This window comes from Saimiri boliviensis, chromosome 1 (genome assembly GCF_048565385.1).
Source record: "Saimiri boliviensis isolate mSaiBol1 chromosome 1, mSaiBol1.pri, whole genome shotgun sequence".
In the NCBI taxonomy this organism is placed as follows: domain Eukaryota; kingdom Metazoa; phylum Chordata; class Mammalia; order Primates; family Cebidae; genus Saimiri; species Saimiri boliviensis.
Window position 1 is genome coordinate 28,724,543 of NC_133449.1, and position 20,872 is coordinate 28,745,414.

General features: G+C 49.9%; 1 protein-coding gene across 2 annotated transcripts in view; it reads left to right on the forward strand.

The window, feature by feature from the left end:
- Positions 1-9,233: 9,233 nt before the first annotated feature.
- TOGARAM2 (TOG array regulator of axonemal microtubules 2) overlaps positions 9,234-20,872 on the forward strand; it is a 74,325-nt gene continuing 62,686 nt past the window's right edge. The window contains exons 1-2 of one of the 2 annotated variants that reach the window (XM_039463915.2): positions 9,234-9,457; positions 18,540-18,670. The gene's annotated coding sequence lies outside the window, so the exon portion shown is untranslated. The remainder of the gene's footprint in view (positions 9,458-18,539; positions 18,671-20,872) is intronic. The other variant, XM_039463923.2, reaches the window with a different exon arrangement.

Below are 20,872 nucleotides of genomic sequence, written 5' to 3' on the forward strand. Positions count from 1 at the left end.
CTGGTGATGGCTCAGTGTTCCTCACCTCTCAGCAAACAACATATACTCCCATCACACACACGTCAAGACCTCCTCCCAACAAATGCGGGGGGATTTCTGGAGCCCAGGAGTTTGAGACCAGCCTGGGTAACAGTGAAACCTTGTCTCTACAAATAATAATAAAATGAGCCAGGCTGCACCTGTGGTCCCTGCCGCTCAGGAAGATGAGGTGGGAGGAGCCCTTGAGCCCAGGCACTTGAGGCTGTAGTGAGCTGTGATGGCACCACTGCACTCCTGCCTGGGCGACAGGGCGGGATCCTGTCTCTGAAAACAAAACAGCAACAACAGCAAAATCAAACAGGCTGCTCTGCTAAAAAATGTAGAAATTAAAGCTCTGGAGCTCTTATCATGAAATGTCCTCCACTGGCCCTCGCTGAGGTGGCCACGGGCTGACCTAGCGTGCCTTTTCCTATAAACAAATTCAGTATCGAAAAAGCACTGGTGAGCGTGGTGAGGAGCTAGCCTCCCGCGCTTACTCTGTGACCTTTGGCAAGCCGCTTACCTCCCATGAGTGTCAATTTCCTCATCTACAAAGCAAAGATAAGAGCAATTCAAAGGGTGGACATGAAGATGAAATAAGATGGTCCTTTTTTTTTGAGACAGAGTCTTGCTGTGTTGCCCAGGCTGGAGTGGTGCAATGGCACGATCTTGGCTCACTGCCACTGCAACCTCCTCCTCCTGGGTTCAGGCGATTCTCCTGTCTCAGCCTCCCGAGTAGCTGGGGTTACAGGAGCATGCCACCACATCTGGCTAATTTTTGTGTTTTTAGTAGAGACGGGGTTTTGCTATGTTGGCCAGGCTGGTCTCAAACTCCTGGCTTCAGGTGATCTGCCCACCTCGGCCTCTCAAAGTGTTGTGATTACCACTCTGGGCCAGTAAGATGGTCTTTAATGTGTCTGGGGACAAGCACCCTCAGGTGTTCAATAAAAACTATCAGCAATGTTACAAAACTAGCTTAAATAGAGTCAATAGAGCAATAGATAGAAAACCACACCTTCTTTCATTTATTCCCATTATCTCCATCTCTTTTCCAGCTAGGTCCTCTCTTTTTAATAGTTAAATTATTATTATTATTTTTATAACACAGCAAATTCTACATTTGGCCGCCTTGGTTTCTAGACTCGTGGGTATGTTCTGCTCTCATATTCTCTCTCTCCCCTCCTCCCTCCCCGTCTCCCTCACTCCCTCCCTTCCTCCCTCCCCCCAACAGAGGCTGCCCATTTCCTCAGTGTGTCTGTTGGTTGCAATGAGGCCATCTTGGTCCTTTATACCTTTGTCCTTTTCCTCCCACCTATATGCACCTTAGGAAAATTGTGCATGACTTTGGGAGGCTGAGGTGGGCGGATTGCGTGAGTCCTGGAGATTGAGACCAGCCTGGGCAACATGGCAAAACCTCGTCTCTACTGAAAATACAAAAAATAATAGCTGAGCATGGTGGTGCATGCCTGTGGTCCCAGCTGCTCAGGAGGCTAAGGTGGGAGGACCACTAAGCCCAGGAGGTGGAGGTTGCAGTGATTGGAGATCGCGTCACTGCACTCCAGCCAGGGCGACAGAGTGAGACTCTGTCTTAAAAGAAAAAGAAAAATGCGCATGTTGAACTGAACGTGGTTTGGGTGAAGTACTCCCCTGTGTTACCTTTAAAAGGTCCTTAAAGAACCATTGCCTCTGCTGTGATCGTGGTCAATATTTCGGAAGCTGGCTCTCTCTTCATCTAGGATGAAAGAGGCCATTGGTGCAGGCAGTCAGTGAGTGCTGGGAAGATCAGCATGAGGGGAAGGCAGGGTATTTGCTCCTTAGTCTCACCAAAAGAAGATGCCATCCATTATTCACAGAGAGAAGGACAAAGGGCCACGTGTGTTTTAGGATGGAGTGCTGTGATCGGCTGTGCAGAGAGGTTTCAGGAGGATGCTAGCTGGGCTTCAGGAGCGTTGCAAGGTTTGCACTGCCGGCCATCTCTGGGGATTGAAATTTGTCATGGAGATTTTCAGCTCTAGTTTTAGCCTCATTGAAATGTGAGATTATTGGGGTCTGAGAGGTCAAGGGCATTGCCTGGCAGAAGGTGGCGCAGCAGTCGTGAGTGCTACAGTGGAGTCGGAGGCAGGGGGTTTGGTCCCGGGTGGGCACCTTTCCCAAATGCAGAAGTTGGAAGCTACGCTGGCAGGGCAAATGAGGATGCCAGAAGACAAGAGGCCCAATGGGACTTGGGTCATTCGCGCCAGTGGGTCATTAACTTTTGTACCCATGACATCTTGGTGGACAAGAAGAAAAACAAAAACGCCCAAACAAAAGTTTTGGCACCAGACAGACCTCTGCTGGGATCTAGACTCCAGCTTCCTGACGACAAGGTCTCTGACCAGTCCTTTGACCTTGGAATGAGAGAGAAGTTTCAGAAAGCCACTTTGGAATGAGAGATAACTCTTACAAGTAGCAATGTAACTGCCCTGGCACACAGTAGATGCCTCATGAACGTTAATTTCTTTTCTTTTTCTCTTTGCTTCCTTAAATTTGGGTTGTCTTCTATGTAATTCTTACAAAAGTCCCAGGACATAGGCAGGAACAATTTTTTTCCCCTCACTTTTGAGATGAGAAAATGGGGTTCAGAGAAGTTTAATGATTTACATGAGGCCCCAGGGACAGAGCCGCGTCTGGATCCCAGCAGTCTTGACAAGAGAGTAGAGCTGCTGCAGAATTAGATAAACTGGGTTTTAATCCTTTTGTGACCACTGCTAGTTGAGTGGCCTCTCTGAGCCTCAGTTTTTTTCATCTATAAAGTGGGGATAATAAGAGTACCTACCCAAAGGGTTGTTTTGAAGACAAATGAGCTAATATGTGAAGTGCTTAGACTGGCAAATAGTAGGTGGTAGCTCTGATGGTTAAATGAACCATTAGGATCCTGGCCCACTCTCTGGGGCTTTTGTTTAAAACATTTTCTTTGGGCATTCTAGGGACTGTCTTTCAGAGCATGGGTATCCTGCCTATTAATGTGGGGAAAGGGAGTTCATCATTATCCAGCTGTGTCAAGTTGCTTCTCCCTGGTGGCGAGTGCCATGGGGCTGCGTGTGTACCCTATTAGAAGCCCTGGGTTGGGGGGGCTGGGGGGCCTCCATTGGCTGACCCTGAGCTTGCTGTCAACTCCCTCCCCATGTGTGGCTCTGTCTGACTGTGGCTCTGAGAGAGTGGACTCTTTCTATTCAATTTGCTACTGACAGACACCAAAAATTGATTACTAGCCATGGTAACTGTCACCCAGGGGAACTGTGAGAAACAAGAATCTTTTCTTCCATTCACATCAAACAGAGCCAGTGCCCAGAGGCCTTCGGGCCTGGTTCTCACTCTGGCCGGCCCTGGCACATCTCCTTGAGGAGGAAGCGTATACCCTCTCCCACCCTCCTCTCCCTCCTGGGGAGCCCTGGCTGACAGCTTGACCCAGCAGGCCTGGACGCTGCAGGGCTGGGACGGGACTTCTTGCTTTTGAAAACTCCCCTGAAGCCTGACTCCTCAGGTATGGAGTGGGAATCTCTGGAAAGTTTTTGTCAATTATATGCCAGAGGGGAGTTGAAATTGCTCAAAAAGGCCTGTGTTTTGTGGGAGTTTATAGTTTTTTCTTTTCGGTTTTTATATGACAGTATCTCACTCTGTTGCCTAGCTGGAATGCAGTGGTGCGATCAGAGCTCTCTGCAGCTTCGACCTCCCAGGTTAAGCAGTCCTCCCACCTCAGCTTCCTGAGTAGCTGGGCCTACAGGTCTGTGCCACTATGCCTAATTTTTTTAAAATTTATTTTTTAAATTTTTGTTTAATAGAGACGGGGATTCACCATATTGGCCAGGCTGGTCTCGAACTCCTGACCTCGTGATTCACCCACCTCGGCCTCTCAAAGTGCTGGGATTGCAGGCACGAGCCACTGTGCGCAGCTCCGTAATTTTTAAATTTTTGTAGAGATGGGGGTCTCTCTATGTTGCCCAGACTGTTCTGGGACTCCCAGGCTCAAGAGATCCTCCTGCCTCGGCCTCCCAGAGTGCTGGCGTTACAGGTACCGGTCACCATACTTAGCTGGTAGTGTATAGTTTCTAGAGAAAGGACTGATGAGGGTGTAGGGGGATCCCCAGTCAGGTTTCTTGATGTGGGAAGACACGTTCTCTCGCTTCTGACCCATGAGGCTGGTTTTGTGTCTTCTCTGAGGTATCATTTCCCGACTGGTTTTTCTTCCTTTTTTGCTTCTGACGAGTTTTCTGAAGGGCAGTGATGAGGATGATCCTGTGCCAGCTGCGGGGAGAGAGCCACCTTGCCTAGCTTGGACACCTTTCTTTAGATCTGACTTTTCTTGATGGTTCTGAGAGTAAAATATTATTTAAATTGAATGATAAATGTGTTATTTGACTGTGCTCAAGTTCTGGGCTAGTTGCTTTGGAAACTTTGAAACAGATTAGAGCAGAGTTTTGCAGAGTTTTGTAATGTGTGTTCTTGAAAACTCTGATCTTAAGAGATATTTTATGAACAAACAAGTTTATATGGTCATATAGATTTGGAAATTGCTTCATATTCTACCTTTTATTGGAACATCGTAATACACAGTGAATATTAAAGGCCCTGAGACGAGGGATAGGTAAGAAATGAGTTCAGTAGTATTTATTTATTTATTTATATTTTATTTTTTGAGACGAAGTCTCACTCCGTTGCCCAAGCTGGAGTGCAGTGGCATGATCTCAGCTCACTGCAACCTCCGCCTCCCAGACTCAAGTGATTCTCCTGCCTCAGCCTCCCGAGTAACTGGGATTACAGGCACATGCCACCATGCCCAGCTAATTTTTTTGTATTTTAGTAGAGATGGGGTTTCACCATGTTGCCTAGAGTGATTTTGCTCTTTTGTCACCAGACTCCTGAGCTCAGGCCATCCGCCTGCCTCAGCCTCCCCAAGTGCTGGGATTACAGGCATGAGCCGCTGCGCCCGGCCAGTATTATTTATTTAGACTAGTCAAGTGCAGTGGTGAGAAGAGGGGAAAGAGTGGAACGAGGAGTTTATGTGTCACTGACTGTTATAACCGAGAGCACTCGCCACCTTCAGACCCAGCCTCAGCATTACTGAAGCCCATGTTTCCTGAACTTCCCCTACCATAGAACCTATCCATATTTCTTTCCACAGTCTTCATTCGTTCCACAAAACACACTTGGAGAATGGCCGGGCTGGAGATTCCCACTGGCCCCGAGGGAGGTCTGGCCAAAGGCGTGATTCCAGACTATAGCTGGAATAGAACATAGGCGCCAGCTGGCAGGCAGGGGACTGTGTCTTACATGTCCTCCGTATTCCAGGGTCCCTGAGCTAGAAGGGTTCTTGGTGGGGCTGGGAGATTGGGGTGGAAAGAGCCTGCTGTCTGTGAAACGTCCTGGAAGGTTGCTGCTGTCTGGCTTTTTGAACACCTCTATGAACGGAAAGCCTTTTGTTAGAGCCACTTGTTAGGAAGTCTGTCGTCCTACACCCCTGTTAATTAGTATACAAACCACAGGGCCAAGTTCAATCCCGCGTGGCTGGTTGTCCCACCACTGGTGGAATGGAGCCCTTGTGTTTGCCTCTTTATGTCGTCACTGTTGCTCACGTGATGTGGTCTAGAGTCCTTTGATTGGCTGGCATCCCTCCCACAGGGTGAGGAGGAGAGCAGATTTCAACACAGATTTGCCATTTTCCTTCTGTGCTTGGAGCAACAGCCCCCCCAGGCTCTGACCCAGATGCCTGTCCTCACCTGCTTGCCTTCTCCCTTGGATAGCCAGTCTGTGGTTCCCTTCTTTTGTCACTGCCTTTCTGTTTGAAGTACTTTCCTTAGTGTCTGTCTCTCCTCTCTCTCTCTCTCTTTCATTCTCTTTCTCTCTCTCTTCTTTCTTTCTTTGTCACAGTCTCACTTTGTTACCTAGGCTGGAGTACAGTGGTGTGATTGTGGCTCATTGCAGCCTCAAACTCCTGGGCTCAATCAATCCGCTTACCTCAGCCTCCCAAGTAGTTGGGACCAACAGTGTGCATCATCACCACATCCAGCTAATTAAAAAACAAAGTTTTTTTTTTTTTTTTTAGAGACCAGAGTCTTGCTGTGTTGCCCAGGCTGGTCTCAAACTCCTGGCCTCAAGTTATCATCCTGCCTCAGCCTCCCAAAGTGCTAGGATTACAGGAATGAGCCACTATGACTAGCCTGCCCTTAGCCATTCCTTTTGGGTGGATCTGATGGTGACAGATTCTCTTAGTTTTCTTTACCTAACGATGTCTTGATTTCATCTTTATTTTTGAAAAATATAGAATCCTGGGTTAATAGATTGTTTTTTTTCTTTCAACATTGGAAAAATCCGCCATTCTCTTGGTTGTCCATGCCTTCTGATGAGAAATCCATTCTCACTTGTATTATGTTTCTCTATAGACAATGGGATGTTTATCTCTAGCTGCTTTTAAGACTTTCTCTTTGGTTAGTTTTCTGAACTTTGATTATGATATCTTTTTTTTTTTTTTTTTCTTAGAGTCTTTCTCTGTCACCCAGGCTGGAGTGCAGTGGCACAGTCTCGGTTCACTGCAACCTCTGCCTCCTGGGTTCAAGTGATTCTCCTGCCATAGCCTCCAGAGTAGCTGGGATTACAGGTGTGTGCCACCACACTCAGCTAATTTTGGTATTTTCAGTAGAGACAGGGTTTCACCATGTTGGCCAGGCTGGTCTTGAACTCCTGACCTCAAGTGATCCTCTTGCCTTGGCCTCTTAATGATGAGTCTTGATGTAGATTTATTTGGGTTCATCCTATTTGGGGTTTGTTCAGCTTCTTGAATCTGTAAATTAGTATCTTTTTTTCAAATTTGGAGAGTTTTCAGCCATTATTTCTTTGAATTCTTTTTCAGACCCACATCCTTTTTCCTCTCCTGGAACTCCAGTCATGCAAATGTTAGATATTTTGTTGTAGACCTACAGGTCCCTGGGGCTCTGTTCATTTATTATTTGTTTTTTTAATTTTTTGGAACAGGCTCTTGCTCTGTCACCCAGGCCAGAGTGCAGATTTGTGATCTCAGCTCACTGCAGCCTCCGCCTCCTTGGTTCAAGTGATTCTCCTGCCTCAGCCTCTTGAGTAGCTGGAATTATAGACATGCATCACTTATGCCTGGCTAATTTTTTTTTTTTTCTTTTTTAAGTAAAGACAGGCTTTTACTATGTTGGCCAGTCTGGTCTTAAATTTCTGACCTCAAGTGATCCACCCACCTTGGCCTCCCAAAGTGTTGGGATTACAGGCGTGAGCCACTGCAGCCTGCCACGTTCATTTCTTTTCAGTGTATTTTTTCTGTTGTTGCTGTTGAGTAATTTCTATGGTTTTATGTTCAAGTTCACTGATTTTTTTTCCCTCTATCATAATCATATTCATGCTGAGTTATTTATGCTGTATTTTTCTTTCTTAAATTTTTTTCTCTTTCCCCTCTACTCCTGTGACAGATTACATATATATTTTTTATTATACTTTAAGTTCTGGGGTACATGTGCAGAATGTGCAGATTATATATATATATTTTTGAGACAGAGTCTTGCTCTATTGCCAGGCTGGAGTCCAGTGGCGCAATCCCAGCTCACTGCAACTTCCGTTTTCCTGTTTCAAGCAATTCTCCTCCCTCAGCCTCCCGAGCAGCTGGGACTACAGGTGCGCACCGCCACGCCCGGCTAATTTTTTTGTATTTTTAGTAGAGACAGGGTTTCACCATGTTGGTCAGGATGGTCTTGATCTCTTGACCTCGTGATCCACCCACCTGGGCCTCCCAAAGGGCTGGGATTATAGGTGTGAGCCACCATACCCAAACTGTATTTTTGAGTTCTAAAACTTCCAGTTGTTTTCCTTTGTGTCTTGTTTATCTTTGCTGAGACTTTTTATTTTTTTCAATGTGCTTTAAGCATGTTCATAATTGCAAATTGAAGCATTTTTGTGACTATTTAAAAATCCATGTTAGATAATCCTCCAGTCTGCTGTCTCCTGGGCATTTTGGGTATCGTGTTGGGAGATTCTAGATCCCCTTCTGTCTTCTTTTTTTACAGGGCGTTTCCCCTGTTTAGGTGCAGCACACAGATCTAGGTGGGATTAGATGTTGAGTTCGCCATCGGGCCTTGCCGATGCCATCTCAGCAAAGCAGGACGTTGCCTCAGATCCCTATGCCTGTCCTCATTGCTCCCTCCTTGCTCCCTACTGGCCATCTCAGGGAAGAGGAGAGAGTCCCAGGAAGGAGGTACCTGTGTGCAGGCATTTCAGCGGGCCTCGTGGAGGTGTAGCTAGCCTCCCACCAACCCTCCCTGCGTGTTCCACACACCTGCCGATTCCTCTATGTGGAATATGGGGAGGAGCTGCCTGGGAAAATTCACAGTGTCTTTGGGCGAGTGGCTGTCTGCAAGCCTGCATACAAATGGAGTCCTTGGCTCCCACTCTGTGCCCCCAGATGGTGAGGCCTAGAAGGGGGTAGTGTGAGGAGTGGGACTGGCTGTCATTCCAGGGAGAGGATGCCAGCCTGGGATTTCTGCCCAAGAGTCTGGGCTCAGTGAGGAAGCACACAGGGGCAGCTAGGATCCCATTTTCCAAAAGTGAAGGTGGAGAAATCTGCCTGGGAGGAAGGCCACAGACTTCCTGCTCTGCAAGCATTTCTGGGGAAGTGATGGAGAGCCTACCAAGTGCTAGACAAAACTACAGCTGTTACATGCACCTTGGAAACCCTATCAAGTCAGTACTATTGTTGTACCCATTTTATAGATGAGGAAATTGAGGTGAAGCAAGATAAAGTTCTGACCAGAGGGCACAGAGCTGGAAGTAGCAGGATCAGGATTCAAACCCAGCTCTGCCTGCTGCCAAGGCCTGGATGCTCCCTCTGCCCTTCTGCCTCCAGAAGAGCTAGTAAGCAGAAGCAGATTGAGCCCAGAGGCCGTTCGCAAAACCAGGGGTTCCACCGCCAACAACATGCCTGCGCCAAGCCTGCTATGCACTTCCTGGCTGCAGCCACCAGGCAGGGGGGCCCAGTGCGCTTTCTTTCTGTGGTGTCCATGACCCCAGAGGACAGATCGGCCACTTGAGAGTGCCTGTGCTCGGGTGAGCCACAGAGGCAATGAGACCAAGGGGAAAAGTCTCCTGGCTCTGTCTCTCCCCCACGCAGGGAGCTGTGCTCCTTCAGAGAGTGGTTGCTATGCAGCCTTGTTTGTTCAAGCAGAGCTTTGCTGAGAGCCGGAGCACCAGCAGCGGGGCTCACGGCCGCCCTGCACCTGCCCGGACAGGAGGCTGCGGCCTAGGACTGTGTGGCTTGGGGGGACCAGGGTGGGCCAGGCCTGGGGCGGCCCCATCTTTGCCTCCCTGGGCCCATGAGCATCAACGTCTCTACAGAGACCAAGGACCCTGGATTCCTCCAGTGACAGGGATTTGGCCTCTGGACAGAGAGGTGAGAGGTGATAGGTCCACTGAGCCGCCTGCTGTGGGGAGGCGAATGGGAGGGTGGGTAAAGATCCCTGAAGACCTTGGAGGGAGGGACAAGGTCCTGAACTGGAGCAAGCATAAAGGTACAGTGAAAGAAAAGGCATCCTGCCATGACACGGAGGCTGTGTGATGGTGGGGAGGTCCCTGACCCGCTCTGGGCCTTCATGTGGCGGCTCTAAGGGAGGAGGTGGGACTCACTGCTCTCTGAGCGCTGGGAGCCAAGGAGGGAGGGGCTGGCCTGGGCGGGTCCTTCCCTGAGTCATGGCCTCTGAGTGCAGAACCCTCACAGGGCAATGGCTCCCTGGGGTGCTGCGGGCAGAAGGTGCCAGAAGGGGTGCCGGAAGGGGTGGGGGCATGCTGTGGGGACAGCGCAGTGCTTGGGGGTGCTGGGGCACCCCACGAGAGCATAGGCCTTGGAGGGACTCTGCTCTGGGTTTGAATGCTAACACCCCTCTTTCTGGCTGTGTGGACTTTCGCTCTTTGCCTCGGTGAGCCTCATGTGTGAGGAGGGGTTTAAACAAAGCCTCTCTTGGTGCAGCGCGAGCATGGGGACAGCCAGAAGGGCAGCAGCACGTTAGCGCATGTGCGGAAGGGAAGTTAGCGCTGGTGATGCTGTTGTCACGGTGGAGACTGGCGTGTTTCTTTCTGGAGCACATTTCAGTGTCCTGAAACTAAGGTTTTCTAGTCACTTGTCCAGGGCAAGGGCCGGTGCTGGCGGAGGACCTCAGAGGCTGCCATGTCCTCAGGAGCGCGGGGAGGGTAGGGACGTGGCCCCTGCTCTGTCGGAACATCACTGAGGCCGGCCGCAGGGCATTGGTCCCTGGCCCCGGGAAGTGGTGTGAGGGGCCCATAATCGCCTTTATCCTGAATCGGGTAGTTCCTCGCCCTTCGCACCAGTGTCCTGCAGGAGATGGCCCTGCCACCTTCTAGCCACAGGCTGGCTCCCAGGACTGGCTCAGTTTCAGCCCATGGAGCCAGAGACCAGCAGATTTGAAGAAAGAGGGAACACAGTTGGGGGCAAGGGATGGGGAGGAGTTCGCCTGAGCTCTGGAGAGGTCTGCTCTGAGGGCAGCGCCTCCTCCGCTGACCGTACAGCACGCCCCAAGGCACCAGACTCTGCTCACCAGCATGGTCGCTGCAAGTTTGTTTTGCAGACGGAAGAATGCAGAAAATGCATGTGCAGCGTGAGGGATAATTATAAGGTGAATGTCCATGTAGCTACCGCCCAGGTCAAGAAATAGTCACACTGGCTGCTCCCAGCACCCACCCCCACGGGCCTGTCCTCATCACGGCTGCCTCCCTTCCCCTTAGGGTTAATTATGCTCCGCATTTTTTCTTGCTTTTCTATCAAGTTTTTCATCTATGTCTGCATTTCTATTTTAATTTAATTTCCCTTCATTTTTTGAGACAGGGTTTCACCCTGTCCCCCAGGTGGGAGTGTGGTGGCGTGATCTAGGCTCCCTGCAACCTCTGCCCTCTAGGCTCAAGTGTTCCTCCTACCTCAGCTTCCCAAGTAGCTGGGTCTACAGGTGCACACCACCACGCCCAGCTAAACCTTATTTATTTATTTTTTTTAGATGGAGTCTCGCTCTCTTGCTCAGGCTGGAGTGCAGTGGTGTGATCTTGGCTCACTGTAATCTCTGCCTCCTGGGTTCAAGCAGTTCTCTGCCTCAGCCTACCAAGTAGCTGGGATTACAGGTGCCAACCACCACTTCTGACTAATTTTTGTATTTTTAATAGAGATGGTCTTTCATCATCTTGGCCAGGCTGATCCTGAATTCCTGACCTCATGATCCACTTGCCTTGACTTCCCAAAGTGCTGGAATTACAAAAGACTACACAGAGTATGACCCTACTTTTATAAAGTTCAAAGGAAGACAAAATTACATTGAGTGTTTAGAAATGCATACATGGGCCGGGCGTGGTGGCTCACACCTGTAATTCCAGCACTTTGGGAGACCAAGGCAGGAGGATCCCCTGAGCCAGGAGTTTGAGACCAGGCTGAGCCTGGCCTGAAGTAGGGTCATGCTCTGTAGTCTTTTGGGTCTCACTTCTTTCATTAAACATTACACTGTGGCATTGTCCATAGTGTTGAGTGGGGTGGCTGTTTGTTTCACTTCCCTGTAATATCCCATATTGTGGGTGCACCGTGATTTATTCCTTCATTCTCCTGTTGGACATTTAGATATTTTCCTGATTTTGATCATTATCCATGGAGCTGCTCTGGACAGTCTTGAACTCCTTTCATGGATCACCTGTGCAAGATTTTCTCAAGGGTGGGTTCCTAGGAGCAGAATTGCTGAACATTAGGTTTGTGCATCCTTAGCTTTATCAGGTAAAGCCAGACTGCTTTCTCAAGGGGTTGTGCCCATTTGCACCTCACCTGCCAGCTATCATGAGTGCTCCCATTGCTCTGTGCTCTCGCCAGCACTTGGCATTGATGCCCATCTCAATTTTTGCCCATCTTTGTGAGATAGTGGTAGCATTTCATTTGCATTTTCTTGATTACCAGGGGGGTGAGCATCTGCCCCAGATCTTCTTCCTTTCCCCTTTCCTCCCCTATTGGATGCCTCCCTTCCTCTGCTCTCTGTGATCTCAGCCCCTCATGATGCTCAGGCTTTTGAGCTCCATTTTTCTCTCTGCCTTCCCTACCCCCACATCTCTCTCCTCCATTCTTCCATTCTTCTTCTTGGAGGACCAATCACTCTTCCCCATACTTCTTGGTGTTTGGATTACAGAGCCAGGCTCCAGAGCCACTGTCTGGAAGTCGGAGTTTCCCATTTTGTGTTTTAAAACCTCTGGTTCTTGGCCCAACTCACATCCCTTCCTGGGTCTTGGATTTTTCTTCAATAAAACAAAGACAGAAAAAAAAAAAGTCCCTCCACAGAAGGCATTTACGTTTCTCAGGCAAAACTCAGTGTATGCCCTGGAGAGGCACATGCAACATGCTAGCTCCTGTTCAAGGAAAGTTGACTTTCTCATGGGCCATTGGGAAGGGACAGGGCTGGGGTCTGAAGTCTTCTGAGCTTCTTGCAGGGAGGTCTTTGCCAAGAGTCGTCTCCTGGGATGTGATAGACATCCAGATGCTAGAGTCATGTCAATACATCTTTGCTGAGACTTTGGACAAGATGCTTTCTTGCTTCCTAGTCCCTTCTGACCCTCCAAGTACATGTGTGTATTCACAGTCTATAGTTTGAAGACTCAAGCTCCAGTTACCGGGCAGGAATCCTCAACTGATCAGCCAAACCCTGCAGAAGGCATTCCTGGGGTAGTGGACCAAGCCATTTTTCATTCGAGATTCCAGGACTATGATCAAGTGCTAGGATAACTCTGACCTCAATGGTGGAAATCTCAGCGTGGGGAGAAGACTTCCAAGCCCCAGCCAATGACTGTGTGATTTCAGGCAGGATTGATACAGTAGCATCCAACCCCTCCGAAAACCTTAGTCCTTGGAAACACACTGCACTTTCTCTGACCAGGCACAGCTATGGCAAGGTGAGCATTTCGGGAAGGCCTTGATGGGAAGCTGGAGAAGGAAGCTTTCCTCCCAGTCCTGTTGAAGACCTTGCCACCTGGCAGCCGGTGTGATGCCTACAGGGGTATGGGCCCTGGGATAGGCATTGGCTCCTGATGGCCTTATGTATGTGCTATAGACTGAATGCATGTGACCCAACAAATGCAAATGTTAAGGCCTAAACCCTCATGTGTTGGTATTAGGAGGTGGGGCCTTTGGGAGGTAACTAGATTTAGATGAGGTCATGAGGGTGGTGCTCTCATAATGGAACTAGTGCCCTCAGACGAAGGGACCACGGAGCTTGCTCTCTCTCACTGCCGTGTGAGGCCGCGTGAGGACAAAGTGAAGACAGCCAGCCACCTGCCATCCAGGAAGTGAGTCCTCACCAGGAACAGAATTAGCCAGCACGCTGACTTCCCGGCCTCCAGAACTAAATTTCTGTTTTTGTTTTTGCGGTGGAGTTTTGCTCTTGTTGCCTAGGCTGGAGTGCAATGGCATGATCTTGGTTCACTGCAACCTCTGCCTCCTGAATTTAAGCGATTCTCCTTCTTCAGCGTCCCGAATAGCTGGGATTACAGGCACTCACCACCATGCCTGGCTAATTTTGTATTTTTAGTAGAGATGGGGTTCTCCATTTTGATCAGGCTGGTCTTGAACTCCTGACTTCAGGTGATCTGCCTGCCTCAGCCTCCCAAAGTGCTGGGATTACACGCATGAGCCACTGCACCCTGCTAAATTTTTGTTGTTGAGGCTACCTATTCTATGGTATTTTGTTCTAGCAGCTAAGACAGTAAGCCACACGGCCTCTGTGGGCCTCAGATTAACACCCGATTTACAAGGAAGGAGACTAGCTGACCTCCAAGGTCCCGTCCAGCTTAAAATGTAATGACAGGAGGAAGGCACAGGGAAGTCTGTTAAATTGCTAGCCCAAGTTCTGATTCATCTCTCATTTACATTTGTACCACACCATACACAAAGACGGGGGCAGGTTCAGAAGATTTTGAATTTTGTAAATTTACGTATGTTACACATCCTTTACTAGGACTACAGTTCATTCATATGGTTCCTTTTGTGAATTAGAAAAAGATGTCTCTTTCTCAAGACACTTTTCTTATATGCATCAGAAAGAGACTGTAATGAATGTATAAATATGTACAGTGATTATCTAAAACAACATTGCCAGGACTTTGGAAAAGATGTAGTGTGAGGTCCAGCCTGCCCACTGCTTCCTGCTCACCCTTGACAGCTCAGGAAATGGAAGGACTGCCCACTGCACAAGGTGGCATCTCTGTGTGGCTGTCTGGCCTCAGCCAGGCCTCTGTAGCTTCTTGCTCCAAAGACTTTTTTTTTTTGAAATGGAGTTTTGGTCTTGTTGCCCAGGCTGGAGTGCAATGGCGAGATCTCAGCTCACTGCAGCCTCCACCCGTGGGTTCAAGTGATTCTCCTGCCTCAGCCTCCTGAGTAGCTGGGATCACAGGCATGCATCACCATGCCCGGCTAATTTTGTATTTTTAGTAGAGACGGGGTTTCTCCATGTTGGTCAGGCTGGTCTTGAACTCCCAGCCTCAGGTGAGCTGCCCACCTCAGCCTCCCAAAGTGCGGGGATTATAGCCGTGAGCCACTGCACCAGCTCCAAAGACTTTCAAAATGGACATTTCCCCTCTTCCTGAACATCTGAACACAGCAAAACAGTTACTAAACAGCCAATACTATTAATAGTCACTGTGGATTAAGCCCTTGGGCCCAATCAGTCTATTAAATGTTTCTCATATGTTTTGGAATATTCTCAATAACCTTGGAGATAGATATTATTTCCATTTTACATTTAAATGGAGACGTTAAATGGAGACTCAGAGAACTTTAATCATGTGTCTGAGGTCACACAGCTAGTAGGTGATGGAATTGAACTCAAGTCTGTTGACTCCTGAATGCATGCCCTGAAATACTACCTTCTACCACCTCCATAAGCAGAAACCACTAGCCTCGACTCTTCCACTTAGTAGCTCTGTGGCCTCAATCTAGTTACTTAACCTCTCTGAGCCTCAGTCATCTTATCTATAAAACGAGGATGAAAAGTTGGACTTTCTTTCTCTATTTCCAAAACTCAATGACATAATATTTGGAAGCATGTAGTACACTACCTGGGTACGTAGCAAAATGGAACTAAGAAATGTTCATTCCTTCGCTGAGTTTCTTCTCAACAAGACTGGAAGATACGTTTTAGTTTTGAATTCGTTCATTCAGTCACACTGCAGCTGCTGGGTTATCGCCATGAACCTGGAGCTGTTTGTCCCTTTGTCTGTGTTCTGTGGAATTGCTGGCTGGCTGCACTTCATACTGTCTGAGAACACAGTGGTTGCAGGAGTATTAGGAATAGCAGCGGAGACGCCGTCTGCAGCAGCGGTGTAGCCCCGGAGCTGGTGAAGGCGCCCAGCTGTGGTGGGGGGGTTCTCATCTGGGAACAGCCTTCCTGCTGGCCCCCACGTGCCAGTCCCAGCTGGAGTCGGGCTTGAGCAGTAGGGGGAGGACCTTGGATGCCCCCACAGGGGGTCTGGTGGGTATGGACATCAGTCTCCCAGTTGGGGGTGAAGTGGCTCTTGGGACTGCCAGCTCTAGGAGTGACCAAGTTGAGGGTCGTTGTGGAAACCAGCCCTGCCCCAAGCTAATAAAGATGGACACGCAGGTGGAGCCATCCAAAGCTCCCCGCAGCTTGTCTGCAGCTCCAGAGAGGGAGGTCTGGGCTCCACTTGGAAGTTCCAGTCATCAGATGGCAACTGAAATCACAAGGGTAGGTGCTGCCTGTAGGAAGCCCTCCTAATAAAGATGGAGGCTTCCGGAAGAGGAAAGGAAAGGAATGGTTTGGTTCTTCTACAGGCAGAATGTGCCCCCGCGGCGGCTCAGAACTTCACACTCCCCTCAGTCCAGCTCTCAGGCGCAGCAGTCTCTCCTCCCTCTTCACCGCCAATATCAAGGGCGTTCTATGTGTCCTTTCTCTTTTCCTGACCTCTCCCTCTGGAGGACCCTTCGCTCTTCCTCCAGTACCCCAGGACTGGCGCTCCCATCTGGCTCAGCCTTTGCCCTTCTCCCTCGGCTGTGAACGCTGGGCTCCTGCTCCATCAGTTCCCCTCCCTCGTGTCTTCAGCCTTTTCCTTCTGGCTCTTTCTCCTCCTCCTGCGAACATGCTCTAGACTCTCCTACCCAGAAAAATACAGAGAACAAACAAATAAACAGCACAACTTCATCCACCCTCATTGTCCTCCAGCGACTCCCCAGTCCCCGCCTTTCTCATCCCAGTTCTCCAGCGTTGTTTGGACCCACCGTCTCTGTTTCACCTTCCACCCATGCCTCAGACCACAGCCATTTTCTGTGACACCCTCACAGTTCCACAGGCCAGACATTGCTCTCACTAAGCTCCCGACGATTCCCTAATGGTCACATCCAATTGGCTGAGCTGACACTTCTAAGCACTCTCCGCTCATCTGGCTCTGCTAGCGCCAGCTCCCCTGGCCTCCCTGGCTGCCCTTGCTCAGTCTCCCTTAGGCTCTCCTTCTCTGCCCATCTCTGCTCAGTGCCCCTGTTCCTGGGCTGTTCCTTAGTTCTGGGTACTCCCCTGTGGCCAGGTATTTTTATTTATTTATTTATTTTTTGAGATGGTGTCTAGCTCTGTTGCCCAGGCTAGAGTGCAGTGGTGTACTCTTGGCTCACTGCAACCTCTGCCTCCCAGGTTCAAGAGATTCTCCTCCCTCAGCCTCCTGAGTAGCTAGGATTATAGACATGTGGCACCACGCCCAGCTAATTTTTGTATTTTTTGGTAGAGACGGAGTTTCACCATGTTGACCAGGCTGGTCTTGAACTCCTGACCTTAAGTGACCTGCCCGCCTCGGCCTCCCAAAGTGCTGGGGTTATAGGCGTGAACCACTGCACTGGGCCTGCTTTTCATATTTTATTGAATGCAATATTGAAGTGAGATAGGCATTATCCTGTTTTTTTTTTTTTTTTTTTTTTTTTAATAAGGTCTCACTCTGTCACCCAGACTGGAGTGCAGTGGCACAATCTTGGCTCACTGCAGCCTTGAACTCCTGTGCTCAAGTGATCCTCCTGCCTCAGTCCCCCAAGTAAGTTGGACTACAGACACATGCCACCATGGCCGACTAATGTTTGTATTTTTGTAGAGATGAGGTTTTACTATGTTGCCCAGGCTGGTCTCGAACTTAAGCGATCGGTCCCCCTTGGCCTCCCAAAGTGCCGAGATTACAGCATGATTTCCATTTTGCAGTTAAAAGAACTGGGGCTCAGGGAGTTTAGCAATGTGCCTTCAGTCACACAGCTTGCAGATGCTGGATTTTAATCTTATTCCCCTTCATATCCTAGTACCTATGGCATGTTTGAATGAGTGAGTGAATCTCCGATTCTCAGTGATGGCCCGAACTCTGGAGGTCAGAGCCTCGTAAGTCGGTCACCTGACAACATCCAGAGTCCTCCCTGGAGGTCTACGGGATGGGCTGCCTCCCGTGGGGGAGCAGAGGTGGGCGGAGGGTGAGATGTGTGCGTGGTGGTGAGTGGAGGCCGGGTAGCTAGCTGTTCCTTATCCTCAGGGAGACAGCACCGGATACAGGAAGGCATGTTCCGTCCGATCAAAACCTGCAGGTAATCAGTGTCAGATAATGGTTAAGTTACTAATTTCAGGTGCCTCGTGCAGAGGCTGGGCTAACATCGCTGTGTTTCAGTCCTTTAATTCTGTCAGAGGCTCCCTTTCCTGAGGAAGTTCTTCTAAGGTCCCACTCCAGGGGTCTGCATGAAACTGCAGATCAGGGACTGCGGTTCCTCTCCTTGAACAGTGTTTGGAGTTCCTCTGGGCTGCTGAGCGAGCCCCGACTCTCTGACAGAGCATTCTGGGTCTCCCCCGATGGCCCTCATCCCGCTTCCCGGGCCTGGGTCCTCTTGCCAGACCCTACACTCACAGGCGCATTTCCTCCATGCCTTTCCTCAGCCTGGAACGCCTCTCCTACTCCTACCCGTTTAGATCCCGCTCCCAGGCCCAGCATGGATGCTGCTTTTCCATGGAGCATCTCCAGGTGCCCTGGCCAGACAGTATGGAGGGTCTCCCTAAGTGGCCGTCTCTGCGGGAGGGTTACTTCATCCTGCCTGGCATGACAGTGACTGTCCACCCTCTCTGCCTGGCATTACAGAGAGCATCTGCTTAGGAGCGTGGGCTCATGGGTGAGAGCTGGAGGTCAAGGGCAACGTTTGGTTTGAGCCTCTTATTCTATAGGCACATCTGTTTCCTCCGCATGAGAGGCGTCTGTGTCACCTGGGTCTGTCTTACAGGAATGGAGGCCTGGCCTGTCATGACTTTAAAGACAGTGTGGGTGTATGGACATGTGAGAGTGTGAGTGTGTGTGTGTGTGTGTCGGGGTGTTGCTTTTCCCCAGGGAAGGAGAAGGAAGATTCACACCTGAGATTATGGAGCAATGACCATATGCCGGTCAATAGGACTATTATTGCTAACATTACTTCATTTATTCTTTCTTAGTATGTTTTTTTTTCCGATGAAGAAACTGAACCTCAGAGGAATTAAATCAGCTTTCCGAGTTTATGCAAGACGGTCCAGGGCAGGATTCCAGCCCCGCTGTGTCTGAGCCCACAGCCAGCATTCTAGGAGTTGTGAGTTGAGTACTTGGGTGCATACTGGCTCGGGGGGTGTGAGACGGGAGGGGGGCCTAGATCTGAGGCCTCTCTTCTGAGAGTGTGTCAGTGGGGACCATGATTTGGTTCCAGAACGAGGGCTTGGAAATGCCGCCACCTTTCCCCTCAGCCTGGCTCACCCCTCCTTCGTTTCTCTGTCACCTCTGTGTTCCCACCGGCTCTCTGTCACCTCTGTGTTCCCACTGGCTCTGAGAATTCTGGCTGGAGGCCTCTCAGAGGTCCCTGAAAGCAGATGGGTGGTGTCATGGCAGCAAGAGAAGCCAGGGGAGCGGCAGCCCCGGGGCTGTGGTGGGTGGGCTGAGTCTCCGCTCAGCTCCTTGGGAGCAGGGTGGACGTGGAGCCGGGCGCTCCCTGGAGACTGTGCGAGGCCCCGGGAGGTTGGGATTTTGTGCTTGGGGCTGACCTTCTTTACTGGGCCAGACTTAGTTAGCTTTCGTTCGCTTTCCACTTGAAACTTGAGTCCCCTCTGTCACCTTTCTTCATTCCTGTGGTGCGGTCACTATGGAACCTCTATAGCCATAGCGATAATGGGAGGGGGGACAACGGTCACTTATCTTGGGCCACTCCATTCCGTGGGCCAGGAAATGGAGGCTGAGAGGGGAGGAGCCAGCCAGGTGGAGCAATTCAGAGCATCAGGAGGTGAGGACAAGGTGTCCCCAGAATCCACTGGCTCATTTAGCCCTTTGGGTCAGGCCTGGCTGCTCTAACAGAAGAGGAACGCCTTAGTGTCCAGAGCAGTGTTGGGGGCGATGGGGCCTCGGTGAATTGTGCCTTGGGGATCAGGTGCTCAGTGGTGTCTGTGCTCTGTCCACACTTGTGCTGGACTTCCTGGTTCTGACTTTTATAGTTTGGATATGGATCACTCAGTTCCTACAGGCCCCTGGGCCAAAGTGATTTCCTGGCGTGATGCCTCTCACTGCACCCACATAAGTCAGGCTGTTTGCCCATTAGCAGCTTTGGCCCCTCCTCTTGGGCAGGTACCTAGGAGAGTCTGCACTGTAGACCCTGGGATCTGTAGGGTCGAAGGTGTAGACCCTGAGAGGGTCTCAAAGGGGATCTGCTGGAGGGGATGCCTTGGCAAGCAGTGGACTGGCTCCAGGTTTCCTTGCCATGCTGCTGGTATCCGGGGACTGGAGGAAGCTGGGCTGCCTTGGCCCGTTGACCTCTGACCACTGAGGAGGCTATGGTGAGAGAACCGTCTTGTTCAGAAGGACCATTGCAGTAGGGGTGGCTGTTGAAACTTAAGCATCCTGTACCCTGAGGCAGCTCAAGTCTTTAGCCTCCAAGAGAGTGATCGCTTTGGGGAAACTGAGGCAGCAATGACCACTCTGACAGCCTAGGGTAAGAAATAGGGCTGAGATCTTATTATAAAGTGAATCTGAACTACCGACCAATGTTTTTTTAATCCTGTTTGAACATCAAAATCAGAAGTTAAGGCCAGGCACGGTGGCTTAACACCTGTAATTCCGGCACTTTGGGAGGCTGAGGTGGGCACATCACTTGAGGTCAGGAGTTTGAGACCAGGCTGGCCAACATGGTGAAACCCCGTCTCTGCTAAAAACACAAAAATTAGCTGGGCATGGTGATACGCATGCCTGTAATCCCAGCTACTTGGAAGGCTGAGGCAGGAGAATGACTTAAACCCGGGAGACGGAGGTTGCAATGAGCCGAGATCACACCACTGCACTCCAGCCTGGGCGACAGTGAGATTCCATCAAAAAAAGAAAAAAAAAAGAAAAAAATCAGAAGTTAAAGAAAAAAAAAATCCCCTTGGTCTATTTCCTATACTTAATTCAGTAGGAGCTGGAAGTGGGGACTGGAAATCTGTAATTTTAATTGATTCCCAGGCTATTCTAATCTGCAGCCAAGGAGAACAAAGGGTTTAGCTAAATATTGCTCTTGTGCATATAATTTTCATAGAGAGCGTATCCTCTGGTTAGGGGTGTGAGGAACAGGTAGGGCTTGCTGCTCTCACAGACCCCAGACCCCAGGACCCCAGCTTGTTCGCTGTCATTCAGCCATGGAAAGTCTGTGCCAGCCTGGCACATTCCTTCTGGGCGTTGTCTGGAAACCAGTTGCCTGGTCTCTTGAGCCTTTTCCCTAGCTCAGGGGGCAAAGTACCTGTGGAATAGAATCTTTCCTCTCCTTGCCTGGGAGAGG